This window comes from Aquila chrysaetos, chromosome 4 (genome assembly GCF_900496995.4).
Source record: "Aquila chrysaetos chrysaetos chromosome 4, bAquChr1.4, whole genome shotgun sequence".
Lineage (NCBI taxonomy): Eukaryota > Metazoa > Chordata > Aves > Accipitriformes > Accipitridae > Aquila > Aquila chrysaetos.
In genome coordinates, this window is record NC_044007.1 from 55520146 (window position 1) to 55543586 (window position 23441).

Below are 23441 nucleotides of genomic sequence, written 5' to 3' on the forward strand. Positions count from 1 at the left end.
TATTTTGACATGAGACCTCAGGTCTCTGGTAGACCTGGCTCCGCATTAGGCAATCAGACCATTTAAGACATATTGCTACCAAAGAAGGTGCTACTGTGCACTTTGAGACAGCGTTCCTAAAGATGTTGCTGTGGAGGAGGTCAGAAAGCATTTGTATTGTTTTGGATGCCAAACTGCCAAATTGCTCTGAGAACTTGCACTTAAGTGGACATCTGGCTAGAAAACATATTCATAGACTTAATAACTAAAGGAGAAACAGTATGTTCCACACACAGTGTGCTGTATTACAGCTTTTTCTACTCTTTTGGTTGAGTTTTATGATGCAGAAATACATGCTCACTAACTCCCTGATGCATCTTGTTCTTTCCAGTGCTTCCAACCACTTGTACCAGTGAGTCTATGTCTACATTAGCCCCATAGAAACATAGCAGTAGCGTCTCCTGATAAGAATTGATCTCTAAGGCAAAACCACTGTTGCTGAAGCTTTGTCACATATGTTATATGCACCCCAGGGGTTTTGCTTCACATCAATTCTAGCCTGGCCCCTTGGACTGAACCGCCTGGCCACTGGCAGGCATTATGCGTGCTTTTAGGTTATGCCTTTTTTTCACACTGAGGGATCCTGGGCCTCTAAGACTGCTCCACAACATAACATAAAGTGCTGTGAATGGAGACAAGAGGGAGATTTACTTCCAAAAACGTTCTTTGTCTGAACTGAAATACTGATATGAGCGCAGCCTTTGAGGATGCATCTTCAGATTTCTTCAGGTGGTATGTTTCTGAGGATGTGAGACAAGCAGTCTCTTGTCTTTCTTTCTGTGTGGATATTATGGTTATGACTAAACCTCACATGCAATGTGTGGGACAGGGGAAAAACTCCTTATGTCTTCCCCATTTTACATATCTGCTCAGAAAGACTCACTAGCTGTTAAGACAGTTTGCTGTAGAAACCAAAATAAATGCTTTCATATGGACAGTCTGTAATATCCTTTACTTGTATAAAGCAGAATATATTATTACTGGAGAGAAGAATAATACATTCTGTTCCTAGTCCCTTTTAATTTTTTAAAAAAATGATAGAAATAACAGAAAGAGTGTTTTAAGATTATAAACACATTAGCTGATACCCTGCAAGGCAGACAGTATTTTACTTGACACTCACAGAAAGTAATACGCCGAAGTGCACGGATCATGAGGCTGAGTGGGAGGCAGAACAGTATTGTCTTAAACCTAAGCCTGGGCTCTCACCACAGGGTTGTCCTTCTTACAATACAGGACCATTCTCTGAGCCTTCACTGTCTTCACACAAATAATCACTGTCAGGAAACTCAGTCTTTCCAACTCATAGCCAAGAGGCCTAGAAAGATCTGGCAACCTGTTTCTCCTTGATGAAACAAGCTGTTGTGGCCTCTGGGAGAGCTCTTCAGGCACAGTAAAGAAACAAGCGCAACAAGAGGGATCACCAGTCTCACCAGTTAGTAATAGCTGCAGGGAAAGATGTTTTCAGTTTCATGTTCACTTTTCTTCTTTATTCTGTGATTGAGATGGAAATGGAAATGTTTCATCTAGGTTAGTTTATGAGGAAGTCTTGTTATTGCAGCTGCATAATGCTTGCAATCTTTTTTTCCCAAGGCGCTAGGAACCCCTGTCAGCCAAGCAGAAGGAAAAAGGAAAAAATAATGAGTGCTGGCACTCTGAAAACAAGGACAATGCTTATTTGATTGAGCAGAGTATTTCTATACTTTAAATCAAGTTTTTCCATTGACTTCAATGCAGGTGTGGAAAGCAATGCATGCCCTGCCTCTAAGTACAGCACATTTTTTGGGGTATCTGAGGGACAATCCCTACAGACTATGTGACTATAACAGTATGATCATTGAGTTCAAAATCCTCTGGAGATAAAAATGTTAGAGCAGTCTGTCCAGAATAGTCACCCAAGTACCCCAAGTAGGTTTGAATTTTAACCAAGCAAAAAGGAATAGACTACTGTGAAAGAGTCTGAACTTTTGTCCCCAGTTCATCATAACAGAAAATGAAGATGGGAAGTGGATGGAAAGGCTAGACCTTATCTTTGAGGGGAAGAAATGAGCTTTGAAGATGGCGCACAGACTACTCTGTGAGATTAAATTACCTGAGTAAAACCCCTGAGAGTGAAAGCTTGCTTTTAATAACCTGTAAGGGCCTTTATATACCCAGTGAGTTACCCTTTAGAAAGCAGACTGAAGCGAAACCGACCATGGGTCTGTTATTTGTAGATGACCACAGAAAAGAAGTTTGAAAGCAAAGATGGCTATGATATGCCCTGTTTCACAAGCAAGTGTAACTAGAGAATGCAGCCAGGCTAAATTCACAGCAGAAGACGCTCAATATGGAGACATGTTCCTTTAACATAGTGGCAAGAAATGTTGAGATTTTGCATGGCCATTGCAAGGACTCCATTTTCAACTTCAGCTCTGTTCAAGGCTGTCCTGGAGCAGAGAGCACCCAGGCCAGGAAATCCTGTCTGCAACCTGCCACCTTTCTCTATCTCTGCAGGTAAAAGACCTGCAGAGCACAATCCACTGACCATAGGGAGTGGGTTGCAAACACAAAGCCAGAGGTGAATAGAACAAAGGAGCAGCTTAAAATGCTATAGGTAAATTAAGGTGAAATAGAGAGGTCTTAACATTTTTTTTGAGTGAATACAACATGATGAACTGATGTGATAAAGTAATTTAATTACAACCTACTGTAAGGCACTGAAGTTAATGATGGGTAGAGTGACAGGGTTTTAGGAGGAAGCTATTTTAATTCATGGTAGAGATGGCAAATTTCAAATCTGGCTTGATTTCTGAATACCCATGAAGATCTCATGTAATAACTCTTAGGAAAAAAAAAAAATTACCTATGACTGCCTTCTCGCTGGAAAAGAAAATGTACCTTTTTCATTTTCATATTCAGTCACTAATACTGACGTATTTAGGTAAATATAAAGACTATTTGTTACATTTTTGTGGCTTTTAGGGCATATTTATTTAAGCTATCCGGGGAAGATAATAATTTTTCAGGGGTTCATTTTCTTTGTGGTTACACCCAACATTGGAATATGCAACATGAAATCAGAGGAAGCCTTGCAACTTGGCTCTAACTTTCACATCTAACTACTGAACAGTGGTTTTGCCTTTTATAACAAAAAATGTCTTTGGAAAGAAGTCCTGCAAATTGTGCAGCAAATAGTGGACCTGGCACTGTCTCTTTTTTTATCAGAACTGATGGATTCAAGGGAGAAAATGGTATATTTTCTACATATTGATCAATTTCATAATTCCTATTGCCTATTTTAATAGCATAAGTGTCACTGGTTTATTTATTAATAGGAAAACATTTCAATAGAGCTGGCAAACAAGCAGCCTCCTCTAGCACCTCTGATTAATTCAAGCACCAGTAACTCAAAAGTATTCATGAGCATCTTAGTCTTTCTTTGTATGTATAGGGATGGGGCATTCCAGAAGTTGGTGTGCATGTTTGTCTTTTTAAGAAGCTTCAGTTAAATCTCTTCACCATCCAGACTGGAGAGTCATTTCTGTGGTGCAGAAGATCTACATAGTTTGTTGTGCAATAGTCAGAATGTTATCAGTGGCGCATCCTTTTGAATGAAGTCATCTGGGCTGCTTGGTTCTAAACTGGGAAGAAATTAGATCTAGTGTGGTTAAGGAAGTTTTAATATTTCCTGTCATAGTGAGAGAAGAAATTGTGGTTGGAATCAGATTTCACCTCATTCTTCTAAACGGAAATAAGAAAATAGTTCACATTCTCCACTACTGCACGGGCAAAGAGTTATTTATTCATTAAACACAAGTCAGATCGTATCAGCCTAAAGTATTCAATCAAAAATATTGGTGGATTACATTAAGAAACTTCTTAGGTCTTATTAGTATGTGAGATACCAATGTCTTTTATGATTGCACCAACTTTGCACATGAGTAATCAGTTTACGGACGGTGCTGTTTCCCAATTACAGCAGCTCTGAGTAATTTATTAGTCTTTTCCCTGGACTACCCATTATCACCATTCTACCCCACTTTAATGAAGCTCAGGACTCCCTGAAAGAGCTCCTTTCAACTTTCTGCAAAAAATCTTCAAAGAATATTTTTATCTGGACAGAGGAAGATCACATTGCTTTACAAACTGGCTCATTAAGTTGGTATCTGGACAGGGTGGTGGGTGAGAAGGCTACTGAGGTGGGTATAAATTTAACCAGTTTAGCTCTTGCTCTGCACTTATGCACTTTCTCATCTCTAATTTAATCCAAGTCTGAATCTGCCCTCAATGTCATCTCTGGATAACGGGTGACATTAGCTCACAGACATCCGTCTTGCCCACGAGACTGCTTTGTTTCTATGGCTGCGTTGCTGACCCCACTGAGACAAAACTAAACCCTCTTTGAAGGTGTACAGCTGCGACGCTTCTGCAGTCTTGAAGCAGCTCATCAGGATGCAGGTTGTCATAGGTGCTGGCTATGCCTCCAAATTACTCTCTACCAGACCAACTGGAAAAAAATCACAAAACAGAGTGAGGAGATCTGACTCAAAACCACTGGCAGCAGTCAATGGGTCTTCAACAGGTTCAGACAGTACTGGGTTGCATCCTGAAAGCCCAGTACTGTGAAGGATGTGGCCATGAACCTGATTGCCTGCATTTAAATTGTGCTGCTGAAATAAGATGGACTATTCACAGGCTTAGAGATACATGTTTCTTTAGATAACTTGCTGGAAAGTGTCACAATAAAATAAGTGGAAGTGCACACACACACACTGATTAAAAGGAAATCCTCCATATGGAATTCCATATGTGTACATATCCATGTCATATATCTGAGTTTATAAACTACAGCACCTGCAGAATGGGAAAAATGATGATTCACCTCTTGCCATCACATTTCTTTCTCCCACCCCAGGCCAAACAACTAGAAATGACTGTATTTACTATTTTAGAGAGCATGGAAATGGACCATTCCCTTATTGAGACCCAGATCAGTGTTGCAAACACTACTGAGAAACTAACAAAGATCCTTCTGTACTCTACATAGGCCAAAACGCGTGTGTGTTTGTATTTCACCTTTTTACTGAAACAGACACAAACCCCAAACCACTGAGTGACCCAAGTACCTGCTCAAATACTTGGCACTTGGAAATATTGGACATAATTTCCTCCAGTATAACATTATTAATTTTCCTCATAGTGTAACATCAGCAGAATCCAAACATCAGCCCAGACTTGGAACCTGAGAGCTGACACTGCATCACACTGGTTTAGCTACTGCCTCTTGGGGCTTTCAGTTTCCCAGCTGTCCCTGTAGGCTTCACCAGGAAGTAACAACCACAAGAAATTTATGACAAATTGAAAGGGCACCAAACGATAAATGTATTAGATTTGGGGTGTACTGTCTCAGGTGTTAAGCTAATGTTACAAATATAGTATATATACATTTTTATGTGTAGTCTTTTTACTGTGCTGTCAGAAACGTGCAGAAAATTCAAACATATCTAAGCAAATGAAAAATTTTTCTGCCAATTCTCAGTGCAACTGAACCTTTTCAGCTTCATTTAACTTCTTCTACAAACCAAAAGCAATATTCAGAGAAGGTAAATTATTTTCACTGTGAGAATGCCAAAGTTTCTTAGATGAAACAGGCAACTTTTGCTGGAGACAAGTATATAAAAAAATGCAGTTTACCACAAAAATTATCAACTTAAAAGCCTCTGCACTGAATAAAATGGCAAATATTTTATATATTTATGAGAAAAAAATTGTGAAATATCTGTTTGTTGCAGTGCTGATAAAATAATGTGACAGTTTCTAGAAACATTTCCTGAGTGTTGAAGGTATCTAAAAGATAAAGTAAGTATATGGCAAAACTGTCTTCACTTACACACCATTAGTAGAGGAAAGGAAGACTGAATAGTGTCGTGCCCCAAATGGACTCTTTACCTGAAGCTTTTTAGCAAGCAAGGGCAGATGCTTCACAGACTGAGATGGGTGCACGGTGTGTCCAGCACATCAGAACCAGTGTGAAAGGACATGTACTTTGTACATTATGTTGACCTAGAATTAGTAAGGAGGGAAGACAGAGGTACAGAAGTCCCTATTCCATCTGAAAACTGCAAGACTAAATGCTGATCTTTATTTAAATCAGGTTACAGATGCACAGTCTAGCCCATAAAAATAAATATTAAAAAAAAAATTTAAAAATTAAACCCATAAATTCAACATTTATATTGTCATTTTTTGATAAAAATTCTTTCTTTGGTCCCAGTAAACACACCACTCAGCTAATTACTTTAAATGTAATAGATATTATTGGTGTTTGTATGTGTGTAGAAATCTGATCTATGCATTTAATTTTGCCATGTCATTAGGTGCAGTACTAATTAGACTGTACTACAGTAGTACAAATTGACCTTTTTCTGAAAAAAAAAACTTTTAAGCTATTTTTCATGCTCAGAAGCAGAAAAATCTTTTTAGTACAAAAGCTTAAAACATCTCTGATACCTACATATATGTTCTGGAACAGGAGAAGAATAACTGCTAAGAGTAGTGTCATTGACTTAACTTTCCACATTAAAGCAAAAGTAGATCATAACTGATTTATTTTTTTAATTGGGTAATTATGGGACCTCAGACTTCAAAGGATAGTAATTACAGCAGTGAAGAGTGGTACAGCTTCTGTTTGATGATAAACACGCATATTTATAATTTCCTTTTAAACGCAATAAGTTGCTCAGTAAGGAAAAAGCCATTTTCCTTTTCCTAATAAAATATGGCACAGAGAAAGGACTATGAATTCCAGAAAATAAGGCAAACAGTAGTTTGAACTCTGGATCATTTCCTTAGTGCAGTTTTCTTAAAAAGACTATGATTTCTCATTTCCTCTGGCATAACCACAGTTTCTTAGCTCATACCCAGATCAGATCAAATCCTTTCAAAATTAGCCTAACAGAGCTATTATTATTCTATGGAGGACAAATGTGATCCTAACAGAATGTTACAGGGGTTATTATTATTAATGATCATATCCTGCAATACACTCCAGGAGTCCCAGGAATTATTGGATCCTATTGTATGCTCTAATACGGAGACATTGCCATCCCATGTTGTCTCCTCCCACACATACTCAGCTAAAGCAGCTCTCATATGCAAAAGGTACAGAGTTTTTTTTCCTAAGGTCATTTACCAAGTGCAAAGTCCTGCACCTGGGATGACATAACCAAAGAGCACAGTACAGGCTTTGATCTGTGCGGCTGGGGAGCAGCCTTGCTGAAAGGGACCTGGGTGTCCTCGTGGACACCAAGCTGAACATGAGTCAGCAGAGCACCGCTGCAGCAACAAAGGCAAATCGGATCCTGGGCTGCTTCTACAGGGGTGTTACTAGCAGAGATGGAGATGTGATCATCTCTCTCTACTCAGCACCTGGAGTGCTGTGTCCAGTTCTGGTCTGCACAATTCAAGAATGACACAGACAGACTGGAGAGGGTCCAAAGGAAGGCTGCAAAGATGATCAAAGGGCTGGAGAACCTGCCCCATGAGGAAAGACTGAAGGAGTTAGGTCTTTTGTCCCTGAAGAAGGGAGGGGGGACCTCATCACAGTGCTTAAAGTATTCCAGTACTTAAAGGGCAACTACAAAAGGGACAGAGGTTCTCTCTCCACAAGGAGCCACATGGAGAAGACAATGGGCAACAAGCACAAATTGCCCTGAGAGAGATTTCTTCTTGATGTAAGAAAGAATTTTTTTGCAGTGAGAACAATCAGCCTCTGGAACAACCTCCCCAGGGATATTGTGGAGTCCCCATCACTGCAAGCTTTAAGATGCAATTGGCCAGGGTGGTAGATAATCTCATCTAGGCTCCCTTTCCCATGAAAGATTGTACCAGATGATCTTCTGAGGTCCCTTTCAACCTGGGCTGTTCTATGATTCTATAAGACTTTTCTTCCCTGAAGGTCAAGGAGTAACTACGGTGCATGATAAGGGGTTGAACCAGAATCACAGAAAGATTTGGGTTGGAAGGCACCTCTGGAGGTTGTCTGGGCCAACCTTGTACTGAAGGCAGGGCTAACATCAGGTTTCTCAGGACCTTTTCTAGTTAAGGTTTCAAAATCTCAAAAAACCCCAAATTTCATTGCCTCACCATGTTGAGCTTGACCACTCTGTGACTTTTTTTTCCCTTATGTCTAGTAGGGATTTCTTTTGCTGCAGCTTGTGACCATTGTCTCATTCTTCCAGTGTGCATCTCTGAGAAACCCTGGCTTTGTCTTCTCTACAACTCCTTTCTAGGTACTTGAAGACAGTAATTAGGTATTCCCTGAATCTGTTTTCTTCAGCATGAACAAACCCAGCTCCCTCAGCTTCTCTTTGTAAGATAGATATATGCTCCATGCCCCTAAACATCCTGGTGGGTGTCTGCTGGACTGTCTCTTGTTTGTTGATATTCCTCTTCCACTGGGGAGGGGAGATCAAAAACAAGATGCAATGCTGAATATATAGCCTCACCACAGTGCCAGTTAAAAAGGAATAATCACTTCACTCAAACTGCTCCTTATGTTCCTGCCAGTGCAGCCCAATGTGTTTTTAGCTTTCTTTGCAGGAGCACGCTGCTGGCTTGCGTTCAGCAGCACAAATAGGCTTAACCTTACTGGCTTGCATATCAGGGAAAGCATAGGGCAGCTGCAGTCATAATCATATTTGGAGCCTGCTAGCAGGGCCTAAACAACCTGATTTAAAGCTAGCTTAGCTATGTTTTCAAAAGTAGAAGTCATACAGCATATGTTTACCGCAAGTCTCAGCTATTGCAGCAAGAGGCAGCAACATACTGGCTTGAAGACATCACTTCGTTGGTAAAAATGCATGGAGAAAGGCAGCACAAGTGATCCGGATGATGCACAGCCACTTGGGAAAAAGGCATGCTACGTGGTACGTGACATTGAGAGTGCTGAGAGCTGCTGATGGGTGACATTGCACAAAGTCAGACAATTCCTGTTTCCTGTTTTGACAAGCTCATCCAATCCACCTCCTTGCCCCAAGGCAGGCTCAGCCGTCGCTGACTCCATCACTCTTGGCTAATGTTTGTCTCACCTGCAGTTAAAAACCTCCCATCTGGCAGGTTCTCCAGGCAGCTATGTCCTTGCTCCACTACCCTTACGGTTAGAAACAAATTCCTAATATCTAACCTAATATAGAGCCATCATGTTAGGCTTCCAGAAAAAGTTATCTGTTAAGATAACAGGCAGATATCTGTGTGATGTGATTTAGGAGCAGCTGGCCCTGCCTTGGACCACCTTCCACAGACTGAACAACATCTTAGGGCCCTTTCCAGCCCTATGTGCCATGCTTTCTCTGGTTATTGTGCTGCTTTCAGGAAAATTATTTGACACCTAAATAATCTGGAAGTTGTCTTTCTGCACGAGGCTGAAGGGAGTACTAAAAGATGACAGTGAGGCAAATGCCAAAATTGATCCAACAAAGGTTAAAAATATGCTATGTTATAATGGTGACCTTCTTAGTATATGATTTTATAGCCCCCTAGATACTATATCAGCTCAAGTGTGGATGAGCTGCTCTTTTTAAAAAGGAATAATAGTTTGTACTTATATATCAATTTCTACATAGAAAATAAGTAATTATAGCAACCCAACATTTATTTTTTTTATCTAAAACAACTCTACAGTTAACCCAGAAAGAGTGCATTAATCATACAAACATTTTGGAGGAAAGAAAGTAGTGGTGCCCCTAGTCTAACACAGAAAAATTCATTTCAGAGAAAGTATTTTTGGAGCCCTATTGTCATCTCTGAACAAAGTTCACTGAATTGGATTTACCTCGGCATAAAGTTCTTCTACATCATATGGACTGTAATTATTGCTGTTGTGCTAATGGAAAAGGTACACTACTTCAAAGATATTAGCAGAAGAAAACCAAGTTGCTTAAATTATACCTTTTTCAAGGTTTTGAGAGGCAGAATTGCTGTAGGCTTTTTACATGTATGGTCAATCTCTCATACCCTGAATCCAACAGGAACTTCCTGGGCATGACTGAACCCCTTTGCATTCTGTACTAATTTGGTTTCTGTTAGCTCAGACATTTGAAAGAATAAAACAAAATATAAAATTTGAAAGAATATGGCACAACGGGGAAAAAGAAGATGACAGTAATTCAAGGCCACAATTAGATAACACCTGTGGGCTGATATATTTGGAAAATTCATTAAAATCACCCATGTTTGTCAAGCAACATTTCAAACAAAATGTAAAAAACTTGTAAAGATATACTATGCATATATTTATTGTTTTTCTTTTGATTGGCTTTTTTCCACATAACACATTAAAAAAACAGGTCAAAATACAAACTATGCCCATAAATTTATTATATTTGGTAAATAGTTAGTAATGAGACTACCTTTAATTACTGATGAAGGAGAGACAGGTGTTAAAATACTAACATCAGCTCTCGAGCAACTGAAGTTCCATAAGCATGCAGTGGTTATTGTCGGTGACTAAATAAACGAGTTAAATTCTCATTGAGTTTTGAAGTAAACTCAGACAAACTTATAAAGTCACTCATTTAGAAGGATTTTGAATTGAATGCTATATTATTCTCTACTCTTAATACCCTATTAGAAACTTAAGATGTTTATTTTCCCTCACAAAATCAATGTTACATACACAATAACATCGATGTTTGGTTTCTCAAGCTTGGAACGGATGGTATAACAGACTGCAGAAGCAGATACTTGCATCTTGCAAAAGTTATTTCATTATATCCCTACCATCTAAGAAGTGAAAATGGTGAATGAGCTGTGAGCTTGAATGCTACCATCTCTTCCGTGTTACAGTTGCCACGTGCCATCGTGCAGACAGGCAGCCCTGGATGGACAGAGACACCAAACAGCTGCAAGTGAGGCTGCTGAAACTGAATGAGATGTGCAAAATCCTTTGCAGATGTGAGATTTAGGGCTTTATCCAGACTTCAGTGCCACATTAGAAAAATACTTCTATTTCCTTTGTCCTCATCCTTTGTTTCCTTCAATTGCTTAAATAACCGATGCCTTGCAAATAGAAACTGGCTTTAGGGGTAAGCTTCTTCTCATCTATATTTATGTATATTTAGAAGGCAACCATCCTTATGCAGGAAGCCACTGCAGTTTTAGGTGGCAATTCACCTGCCCTGTGGTGCATAGTTTGGGTTGAGGTTGCTGTGTGCTAGCTGGGCCGCCTTCCCTTTGCTGACACCAGCAGGGCACCTAGATGACTATACTAGAAAACTGCCAAAAATCCCACTGAGCACCACTACTAAGACTGCCTGGACATACAGCAGCCGACTGGAGCCATTACCCTGGTCAGGAATATGAGGCAGCTCAAAAGGCCTTCAACTATAACAAAATGTCACATCTTGTATGATGTGGGTCTACTGGCATTTGTTGCTGCAAATTTATTTCCAAATAATGCTGCAGTGCTGCAGTGAACATGGAGGTGGAGGCACCAGCACACTACTTTCTTGATCACAGCTCCCATTTTACAGTCTTAATTGCTACTTACAAGGCCCTTGGTAGCTCAGTCATCACTGAATGCCTTCGCAAGCTAATGGTTGGTACAATTTAAATTAATTAAGCAACATTAAATATTCATAGCCAAGATTTTTAATACTGTAGTCTTAAAACAGGAATTATACTAACAGATTTTTTTAAACTGCTAATAAGAAGTCAGTGCAGGATGCAAGACCTTAGCAGTGACTGTCTTGCTCAGCTACCAGACCGTTCATATTGCAGTCTGTCACAGCAGGTTGCCAGTGCCAACCAGAAACTGAAAGTTTTGCTTGATTTATAGATTTCTTCTAGGTAGCAAGAAAGCCACTGCACTTTCTGTGCTTCAGCACACAGACAGTGCATAAAGTAAGAGAATCACAAGACAAGACTTGAAACTTGTATAATTTTTGCAAACCTCTGTTTCTTCCTCTGTTTAGCAATTGCTCAACAAGTTGATATTTCAGAACTGGTATATGACATACTAATAACAAGTTGGCAAGTAAAAAAGTAATTTGCTGTCATGTAAATGCAATACCTAACACAAAAACAGATTTTTCTAAAACTAACTTTGAGGGCTACATGATTAAGTGAGCAATGAACTACTTAATTCTGAGGGCACAGTTTGCATTTAAATTATCTTTAATCAGATAATCTTGATGCACTTTACAAATAGTAAGTAAACTGTAAATACCTTATCAAGACAGTTACATTGTAATTATATCCATTTAAACAATATATAAACTAAAGGCCTAGGAAGGTAAACCTAATTTCCTGTGTTGGCTCAACAGCAAAAGTTGAGACAATAGATGAAGGACTGATAAGATAGGAGCTTGAAGGAAACATACTAAATACTTTGAAATTTAAGAAACCTTAGGTGAAGACTAGATCCAAAATCCACCTACTCTGGTAAGAACAGAAATTTGTAACAGCTCCTCATGGTACAGTTCTGCTTTTCTGCTTTTCCTGAAGCCTTATTTTACTTGAACACTATCAGTGATAATTTCTTTATCTTTTCTTCATCAAAACCTGCAGCCCACTGTTGCTTTTCACTGTCCAGACCAGTAAAATACTGGATACATACCTGTGGTTTGCTTAAGGATCTTTGCAGGTGCACCCAATCTGATATATAGCATTCTAGGTTATCTGAGACTTGCTTAAAATGAAGAGTGACATACTGGTTTGAAAAAACCCACACATTTCATTGGAAAGAGGCAGAAGAACATGTAACCAATGGATAGAAGCAGCAGTAAAATAAGTGGTTGGAGGAAGCACAGAAAACCAGGAATTCTGGAAAAGGGAACAACTTTGAACTGCAGAGAGGGGAAATGGGAAGAATCAAATAATACTGAGAAAAAAAGGAGACAAGCAGAGGGAATTGAGAATGATGCTAAACCAGAAAAAAAAGGCTAAAAAGAACTTTTCTTCCCCCAAATAAATAATATTTTAGAAATACAGGGGCAGGGGGAAATAATAAAGACGTAAAGGAAAACAGAACAAAGCAAAGAATGAATGGGAAAGAGAATGCTAGCAGAACAACTAAAAGGGAATAAGATATGGATTGACTAGAGATAGGATGGAGAAAAAGCAATGAAAAACAGCCCACATTTTGTGTTTAGATAGATACATATTTTTAGTACAAGTTTAATCTTTTGTGGCAGCCATAATTATGCAAAATAGCAATCTGCATCCTAAATATCTAGTAAAAGCAGAAGTACTAGTTTACAGTCTTTCAGAGAACACATACCATGTGTTGTAAATTATGACATTTTTCAGCATGATAGCTGTCATCATCAGTCTGTTCAGAAATTCAACGATTAAGATTTAGCTAAAGCCTGTGTAATTTTTATAGCACTTATGTGGCATTGCTCTTGTTCAGACATGGTGATTTTTAGATGAATGTCTGACACTTGATGATATCCTGAAATCAATAAGCTGAAACATCAGCCAGGAGGAATGGAGGAGTAGAAAAAGAATTGGTTTGCTCTGTAGTGGATTGCAATCATTGCTACATCCTCTTAAGTAATGCTTTATGCATCACGCCATCTCTCTTAGCAGGAGACTAAGGTGTAAATGAAATTAGCACCCTAAAAGGCTTTGAAGTCTAGAATAGTAGGATTAAAACCAGCTGTAGTTGTTGGGTGAGAAGCTTGACTAAGAGCAACCCATAGATTCTCTACTGCTGTCACAGTATCTTTCCTCTAACATTTGTTGGTTTATTTGTTGTTACACTAAGGAATCATCACAGGTTCCTCATTGGACATTACTTAAAAACATGATATATTGGACTAGTAACTCCAGAAAAAATAAAACAACACTTTACTGCCCTGAAGTGCTTAACCCCATTGACACCTGCTGGGAATGAAATTGGCTGGGATATTTCCTTCAATACCAGAACTGAAAAGGTCTTGAAAGTAGCAGTAGCTCTCTACAGCTAGCAGACTCAGTTTTAAGCAGGACAAATCCCCAAGCCCAATGTCAAAAATTGGATTAGAAACAAGTTGTATGGAATATAAGATTTATATCTTAGCTACAAGAACCAAGTGAAACCAAAGGAATAGCATAGGAAACTAGCATCTTTTTCTTAGAAGGGGGATTTTGGTTCTAGTATTGTGTTGATTGTTGTAATCATAAGATAAGTTGGCTTGATCAAATAATTTTTGGTATGCAGATGATTCAACATCCAGAGGTAGAACAAATCTTTTGTGCCAGAAAGTAACCAATAGTCAATAATGTCATCAAAACATGTATGTTTTCTGTGAAGTAGGATTTAGAAAATCACCTTCTAAAATTCAGCTAATATTATATCCAAAAAAATTGCGCTGACATTCTCTCTCAGGAAGAATAAATACCATGGTAATCTATGTAGAAAGCATCCATTCCTTTTTAAATCTGTGCGGATGAATATAAAAAATCTTGGTTCGTTGAGATGTACTAGACATTTCCCAAATATTTAAGTAAAAGGGCTTCATTCATGATTGGTTAAGTTGGGCACATGAGTATTGCTAAAATGGTAACACTATAGATTTTTTGTTTGCACTAAGCTTCCCAATTCTCTCTTCAAACATTTGAATAGTGCGATTAGCATCTTCATTTGGCAAGGGAAAATGTTAAAATTCAGATGGAACTCATCTAATTTTAAGCATTATGGAAATTAATATGCAGCTTCCTATAGAATGGAGTTAATCAAGCTCTTATTATTGTGATAACTGCATATATTTAATTATAGCTAGTTACACTGCACACTTCATAGAGAATTTTGTAAGGGTATGCAGAGCATGGCATTGTCATTAATTGAAGACCTTTTGTCTGAACATTGTAAGATTCTTTTTTGTACAGGACTCTAAAATCAGGAATCAGTTTGCTAGCTGAAATAAAGATACCTTCTAAAAAAATTAAGTGTCCAGTATTTTAAAATAAAAATATTCTTTATATTGATAATTAATTTTGCAGCTATTTTTTTCAGCCTACAATCAAACTGCTTTCTTATTATTGATACCTTATTAATGGGATATTTGTACCAAGTTTGGATACATTTTCGGTTGTGCGTTGTTTGGGGTTTTTTTCCATATGGCAAGCCTGACAGCTGGTTTTTTGTGGAAAGTTTACTCTTAAAATTACCATTAGCACTGTGCTGTGCCTCTGCTGCAGATTCAGTGAAAGAGAAATGAGGAAAGGTGCTACTCAAAACAAACAGAAAGCTGATATAATTGCTTGCTCAGCAGCTTCCATTGAAAAATGAAAAAGGTGTTTGCAATCCAGTGGTGCAGTTATGGTCTATGTCCTGCAGTAAATTCAGAGCCTCAGGACAGTCAGCCAGATCTTGCTCTCAGGGAGGCAAAGAGCTGGGCTTCCCTTTGGTTCAACCAGAGGTTTGGGATCAGTATGTGTTTTTTCCTAAGAGATTAACATGTTAAAGAGGAAAATGGCATGTTGTGAAAGGTTACAGTTAATTCTGTCACACTCATAACAAATACTAAAAAACAGTAGTTTAAACAAGACTTTTCTCCTTATTGGCTTTCATAATCTTCTTCTTTTCTTTGTTTGTTTTTGGGTTAAAAAAAAAGGCATAGTGACAGAGGCCCAACAGCTCATATTTAAAGACAAAAAACCCTGTATTGTCAGCATGTGAAAGAGAATGAGGGAGTGTGCTTTTCACCTACTCCCTTAGAAGAAAAACATACGGAAGCAGAGGGATTCAGGTCATAAAAACAATTTTGAACCTCTGCCTTGAGGCAGGGCTGCTGGCAGGGAACAGAAGCATAGGCATGCCTTTCCAGCTCTTAGAGTGACTCCTGTGTCACTTTGATGACTCAGTAGAAGATTAAGTTAAACATGGATGGTCTTATGACTTCAGAAGAGCTTACTGTGCTGTTTGAGGGAGATGTCTAGAAAATAAAAATGTCTGCTCCACTGAGGAATATATATATTCCTCTATGCCACATAAATCTGGAATTAAAGATGTCAAAAATTACATAATGTAAAGCCTGCATCACTGCTGACATTAAAGTGAACAGCTGAAATGTTGAAAAAATTACAACCCCAAATTTAAAATTCAGCTGTCATATTGATGAATTACATTAATTTATGTGCATACAGATCTCAAGAAACAGAATCAGACAAGAACAGAACAGAATAGTAATTATATAGGACCTCAGAATATATTGAGAACTATCCACCATAGACCTACAGTTTATTTATTTAATAAATTGCTGCATTTTACCTAGTATTTCAACTCCTCTGTGTCAGATGCTTCATACAGGCACAAGGAATAATTTCTTAAGGTACAGTGAGCCAGTGAAACTGTGAATAAAGGAAAAAATCAGACCTGTGTATTTGCTATATACATTAAACAGAACTCAGCTGTTTTGCAGATATAGTAATATTCATGGACAGATAAAAATGGAACTGTGATAATATAATATACATATATCTTAATATGTGTTATAACTTCTTTTTGCTTTGCTGTCCAACAGTTGTTGGGAAGGACATCTGCATTGAATAGACTGACTAATACATACTATATTCAATGCAGTTACCAGTTTTGGATGTCGAGAGACTAGAAACCCATTTCAAATGCTGTAGTATTCCCTACCTGGCATTTTGAAGTTGAGTATTTAGCTGACTATTTCAGGAGAAGAGTTTGTTTTTATTATATTCACTTGGTCATAAATAGATTTTGGTGTCCTTTCCAGACAAAAATATTCTATTGTTTACTTACGCTTCACTGAGGGATTTCCAAAAAAATATTACTGTAGCTGAGAACTTCCTTTTTTGACCTTCCCATGGTACATAAATTCCCTACATGTTTTCCTGAAGACAGAACAGAAAGTCCAACAGATTTTACTTAGAGTCTTCCTTTCCTTGTTTTGTTATGCTCAGAGACAGTCGTGTTGAGGAGAGGAGTAAGCTTGATCAGTGGATCTTACCAAACAAGTTGATATCCATCAATTCCCTGCCCCAGAGCTGTTGTTACCCGCTCAGAGTTCAGAAGATTACCTGAAAACAAATTTTGGGACTACTGCCTGCTAACCCTGAACAGGTGCTGCCTTTAAGTAAGGAGAAATACCCAACTTCTACTCTAAATCTCTGCATTCTTCCAAGTTTTCTAACAGAAATGTCCACAGACATCCTCAGAGAAGGATGTCTTACGGATCTGTGAGCAGTCTGGTGGCTTTTAATTTTGTTTTTAGCTTTTTTTTACACAGTAAATCTCTGTTATGTAAGAGAAAATTTAGCCAACTGCTTCAACACTTACAAAGATTTCGTCAGATTCTGTGAAAAATTCTCTCTAGTTATGTTAAATGTCTATCGAGAGGAAGGGAAACATTAAATAAAAGATAGTAGTAACAGTCGTGTACCTTAGTAGGTCTCTTGCATTCCTTGGTGTCTACTTTCACATATGGGTTATTAGGATAGCAAAACATTCTTGATGTTCAGTAACTTGTGGTATATTAATAGCTGATAATTTCTCATGTTCATAAAGTCTCAAGTAACACTATAGACTATTGTCAATTAAAGAACAGAAGAAAGCTTTGTGGAAAAGACTGGATAGGAAAGGGCGAGAAGATGTCCTGGTTTCAGCTAGGATAGAGTTAATTTTCTTTCTAGTAGCTAGTATAGTGTTATGTTTTGGGTTCAGTATGAGAAGAATGTTGATAACACACTGATGTTTTCAGGTGTTGTGAAGTAGTGTTATACTAAGTCAAGGATTTTTCAGCTTCTGATGCCCAGTCAGCAAGAAGGCTGGAGGGACACAAGAAGTTGGGAGGGGGGACAGCCAGGGCAGCTGACCCAAAGTGGCCAAAGGGGTATTCCATACCATGTGACATCATGCCCAGTATATAAACTGGGTGGAGTTGGCCGGGGGGCGGTGGGGGGATACATTGCTGCTCAGGAACTAACTGGGCATTGGTTGGCGAGTGGTGAGCAATTGCATTGTGCATCACTTGTTTTGTATATTCCAATTCTTTTATTATTGTTGTTGTTATTTTATTATTGTTATTATAATCAATATTATTTTCCTCTTTTCTGTCCTGTTAAACTGTTCTTATCTCAACCCGTGAGGTTTACTTTTTTTTCACCAATTCTCTCCCTCATCCCACTGGGTGGGGGGAGTGGGTGAGCGTCTGTGTGATGCTTAGTTACCGGCTGGGGTTAAACCACAACAGAAGAACACTCAGATATCACAGTGAAGCCAAGTTTCATAGTTTATTTAGCTCACACTTAAAAAATAACATTAAATTATATAGCAGAATAAATTATATCCAAAAATGTAGCTTTTCAGAAAGGCACAAACAATGTCTCAGTAGTGCAGTTTTACTGAAATATAATATTGTTAAATTGTACCAAGTGAGAAAGACCACTACTAAGGCTAAACAAATATCAGAGGGATTATTTATGTCAGGCAACCTTACTAGAATCATGTTGCAAAAAAGCAATTCAGAAATTACAAAACATTGTTGTTTTAGCATTGTTGTTTTCCACAGGCTCAGTCCAGCACATTTCTGAGACTTCTTGGTAACAGATAAACTGAAGTTCAAGCTTAATTAGAGAAGTCCAGGAACCACTCCTGAAGTGATGTCACTGTTGTGACTGCCTAGAAAATAAAAAGAAATATCTTGCTGACTATCAAGTGCTTTTCTTGACATAAGACCTTGCATCAGGCTGTGATATAGAAAATATGGGGCAGAGCTCCAGAGGTGCAAACTTTAGCACTTGCTCACTTCAACTTGTGTTAACAAATGCTGGGATAAGACCATCGGGCTTCAAGGAAGACAATACCTCCCTACACATCTCAGTCCACTTCATCAAGTATTTCAACCATATTTTTGTCTTGACAGAAAGCGACATGGACTGCCTTCTTACTTCTTTGTACAGTGCAAAAGGCTCATTGGTGGCTGACAGGCCCTGTCTTAACAAAAACAGATTTTGGCATGATGAAACATTTTATAAAGTCAGTTGAAACAATAATAATAAATACGATGGGAATTTTGAAATATTGGTCAAATAACATGAGGTAGTTCTTGATATTGTAGCTTTAGCTTATGCTGAGTACTGTGGGTTCTGATATTTTCATCAACACTTCTTTGTGACATATTATATTCACAGATGTTCTCATACTCTAGTTTCAATAAGAGTCCAATTTATATTCTTGGCATAGGTGACAGCCTAGTTCCTAATCATGCCTGAACTGGCCATTTCAGAGCAAAAATTTGAAGTTTGCAGATCAAAATTCTTTCAGTAGTGATCTGAAAGAATTTTGATTGTTTCTGGTTGCAATATGGTAGCCCCCCCCAAAATGTTAAATTCCTTTCTCTTCAAGACAGTTCCATTTGCATGGAATATAATACAGTTGTAGAAGGATGGATCATGCCAAAACCATGGCTAAAGTGGAGCCACCTCTTCCCCTCACCACCATAATTTTACTGTGGGCATGGTCTTTTGGAAATGGCTTTTTTTTACTATTGAGGATCCTCAACATGGCTGATATACATGAGTTGAATTATAGGGCTCTCGTGGTGTTGCAGGGTAAGGGAAAGCAGGGCACAGCAGTAAGTGCAAGGCACCTGGAGAGGATGGAAATTCCACCCTCAAGCATCTCTCCAAGCTAGAAAATACTGACAGTAATTGTAGCATATTATAAAAGGTGATAGACAAAGACTGTAGGAAACACGTGTCAGCTTCAAAGAAAAGGGAATGGAATAATTACAGACCCGTGAGACAGACTGATGTTTGTCCAGCTCCTTTTCAGCGTGAAGCCTTAATCGGAAAAAGCTTTACTTTTTTTGGTGCTTCCGAAGCTCAGTGACTGCAAAGGCTTAAAAGCTTTAATAAGAAAAAGTAAACAGTGCCACCTAACTGTGGAAACTGTATTTTTTTAGTCATTAAAGCTGAATATCATTAAAACTGATATTTTGTATTTTAAAGCTTGGAGGAGGGTGGTTCTTTGTGAAGAACTCTTACCTGTAATTAAAATATTACCAGTGTGTGCCTTTTCTAAAATCATTACTGGGAGATCCCAGTTTTCAGTAGAAAATTCTTCTTGTCCACAGTGCCTGTGTTAAAAATTGTTTTTTTTATTTGAAGACAGCTAATCAGAACAGGATTCCTACTTAATGGCGGAGACCATGTATGGTCAGACCATGTATGATGATGCTTTGCTTTAAGGACACTAATTACTCACTTTTAATCTCAATAGCTGTATTAATATGACCATACAGACACATGCATTCATGCTTTTTCTGTAGTTCTTTCCATCAGTATTTGTCTTCAAAATGTTCACTTCCGTGTTACAAAAAGCAAAGCTTGTTGAGACTAATTACCCCAACAGTCCCTCAACTGAGAACAGAATGAGACTTTTATAAAACTTCCCACCAGAATGACTGAATGTAATTTGCAGTGCCAGGTGAATCTATGCTTAGGTAAGTATTGGCAGTATAAATGCCCATCCAGACCCGAGATAAATGCCCGTCCAGATCCTAGTTACACGTGTGTAGGCTGATAGCCCAGTTTCCAAAACCATTCTCACTGCAGGTACCTGTGTAAAAACAACACACAGAATTTATGAGCCTACTCCAATTGTCCAAGTAAGTGCCTGAAAAAAGACAATGAAGGGGAAATACTTCAAAAAATTAATCAGAACATGAATTGTAAAGTTCAGTGAACATCACAAATACTAAACTGTTACCATATAAGCCTGTTTATTTTCAGTGAAAAGATTTTTTATGCTCACTTTTCAAAATATCTACTATAAATACAAATGTATAAACATATTTTGAGTCACTTGTTTTCTGGTTGAAACAAAGTAAAGGTGTGATGTGGTGGGCCCTGGAGTTAACATGTGTGTTGTCCTGAAGAGGAAGTAACCATCAGCTCTTTCTTGGCATCTTACTCTTGTACCTACTCTGAACTTATCGCTTGTGTAAGACACTTACATTTCTTCATGTCATAAAATCTCTCACAAAGAAGAGGGTGAAAATGTGCAGCAAAATGTCCATCAGCTGAAATTGAAACTTCATTTTTTTTAAAGAAAAACAGCTAATAGTATGCTCTCAGGCGTGGCACTTCTAGCTACTTGCTTTGATGTTTCCATTGTAAACAAAACTTAATCTCAGTGTCATTTTGCATTATTTTGCCTAACAATGAGCTTTTCTGACTAATGGTGTTACAGATGAGAATCTCTTTACTTCAAAGGCTAGGATCCATCTGACATTTTCAAATATCATTGAAGTATTCAGAAAAGCAAAGTGTTGCATATTCCACCACAGTAAAAAGAATTACACTTGAGTCTGATGCTAATCATGAGATAAGGTCTCATTCCCACATTTGGCACTTGATGTATGCTTTTCATGGAGTACAGAAATTTGCAATTATTTCCCTTTGAATTATTTTATCTGACAGGAAAACACCAGTAAAATATTTCTATTAGTTGTAAGATTTCTGTATGATCCTTTTTGAAATTTTCTCTCAGTTTTTACTTCAGAAATGTGCTGGGAATAAAGCAAACACAATTCTGGGGCTTAATCCTTGAAAGATTGCATGTGTCTGAACATCTAGGACAACCTCCAATTCATTTCTGCAATACGAATGCCATGAATAAAAGCCTGCCTGTTTCAGGGCTGTGTACTTTGAATATGAAATAGCCATATGTAAGAAAAGAGCAAATTGTGACTGTGGGAACTCCTGGTTTCAGCTAGGATAGAGTTAATTTTCTTTCTAGTAGCTGGCATAGTGTTATGTTTTGGGTATGAGAAGTATGAGAAGAATGTTGATAACACACTGATGTTTTCAGGTGTTGTGAAGTAGTGTTTAGACTAAAGTCAAGGATTTTTCAGCTTCTCATGCCCAGCCAGCGAGAAAGCTGGAGGGGCACAAGAAGTTGGGAGGGGACACAGCCAGGACAGCTGACCCAAAGTGGCCAAAGGGGTATTCCATACCATGTGACGTCATGCCCAGTATATAAACTGGGGGGGAAAGCTGGATGGGGGCTGCTGCTTGGGAACTGACTGGGTATCGGTTAGCGAGTGGTGAGCAATTGCATTGTTCATCACTTGTTTTGTATATTCTAATTCTTTATTATATTATTATTACCACCATTATTATTTTCTTCCTTTTCTGTCCTATTAAACTGTCTTTATCTCAACCACAAGTTTTACTTTTTTTCTGATTCTCTCCCCCATCCTGCTGGGTGGGGGAGTAAGCAAGTGGCTGTGTGGTGGTTAGTTGCTGGCTGGGGTTAAACCATGACAGAACAGAAGACATAATCCATGCAACTGCCTATGAAAAAGACGTTACTCTCTCATGGAAAAACTAAACCCTTTGATTGGGTATTTTTGATATTCCATGCTACTTCAAAACAACAAAAAAGAGATATTCCATTTGTCTAATGCAGATGATAATTTTATCATTAAGATAAAAAGACAGAAAATGTTACTATTTTATTCAGTTTCTGTATTGGGTGTTAGCTACACTATTAATGTACACACAGAAAAGTCTTCCCTTGGGCTGAAATTTATTTTATTGCTTTTCTTCCTCAGTTAATAAGTTGGAAAAATGCAGCAAAACCCAGTTTATGCTGAGGTAAGTGCAGCAAGTAGTGAAGCAGGCAATATTTCAAGAAAATATGATACCAGCGCTCAAATGTGGCACACATCAAACAGGGGTGTTAGAATGTCACTCTTCCATCTTGCTCTCACACTTGCAGTCCCCCCCATAGCCTGCCTCTGTGTGCACACACACTCACACACACAGACAGGTAGTCAGTCACTGGGTAACAAAAGCAATTACAAGAGATAGAAGTGAATGTCACACTCCTTAAAAAGGATTTTAAAAGACTATAATATATTTGTATATGTATATGTCTTTTATGTATGCACATATACACACACATATATATACAATACTGGAATATATATTGAAATATTTCCTTGCGCTACAGAAAATAGAGGCAAGTGCTATCCACACCATGATCTGGAAGTCATAATATAATATGTGTGTTTTATAGGAGAATGACACCTGAGAAGAAATGCCAGCTTGTGGTACCCTCTCTCCTCTTCTGCCTGTCCTCTCCCCACCTAATGTGAAGTGAAACAAGCTCGCATCCTGACACAGTCTGAATGTGGCTACTTTTAAAAGCCTTCCAAGACTGCAAACCCCATAAAACTCATGGACTCTCAACTACTTGTCTGGTGCTGCTTTCTGCTTTACTTTCTCCTCTGTAATTCTCCAACCTACAAGATGTGCTCACTCTTAACACTGTCTTTTTTGCCTCACCAATACTCTTGCATGAGGTTTCATCAAGAGCTGATTAATATAAACCACCTGTATAAATACCAAGGGAGAGGCAAGCCAGGTGGTTGCAAAAGCTCTTGATGTCTTTAGTCTCT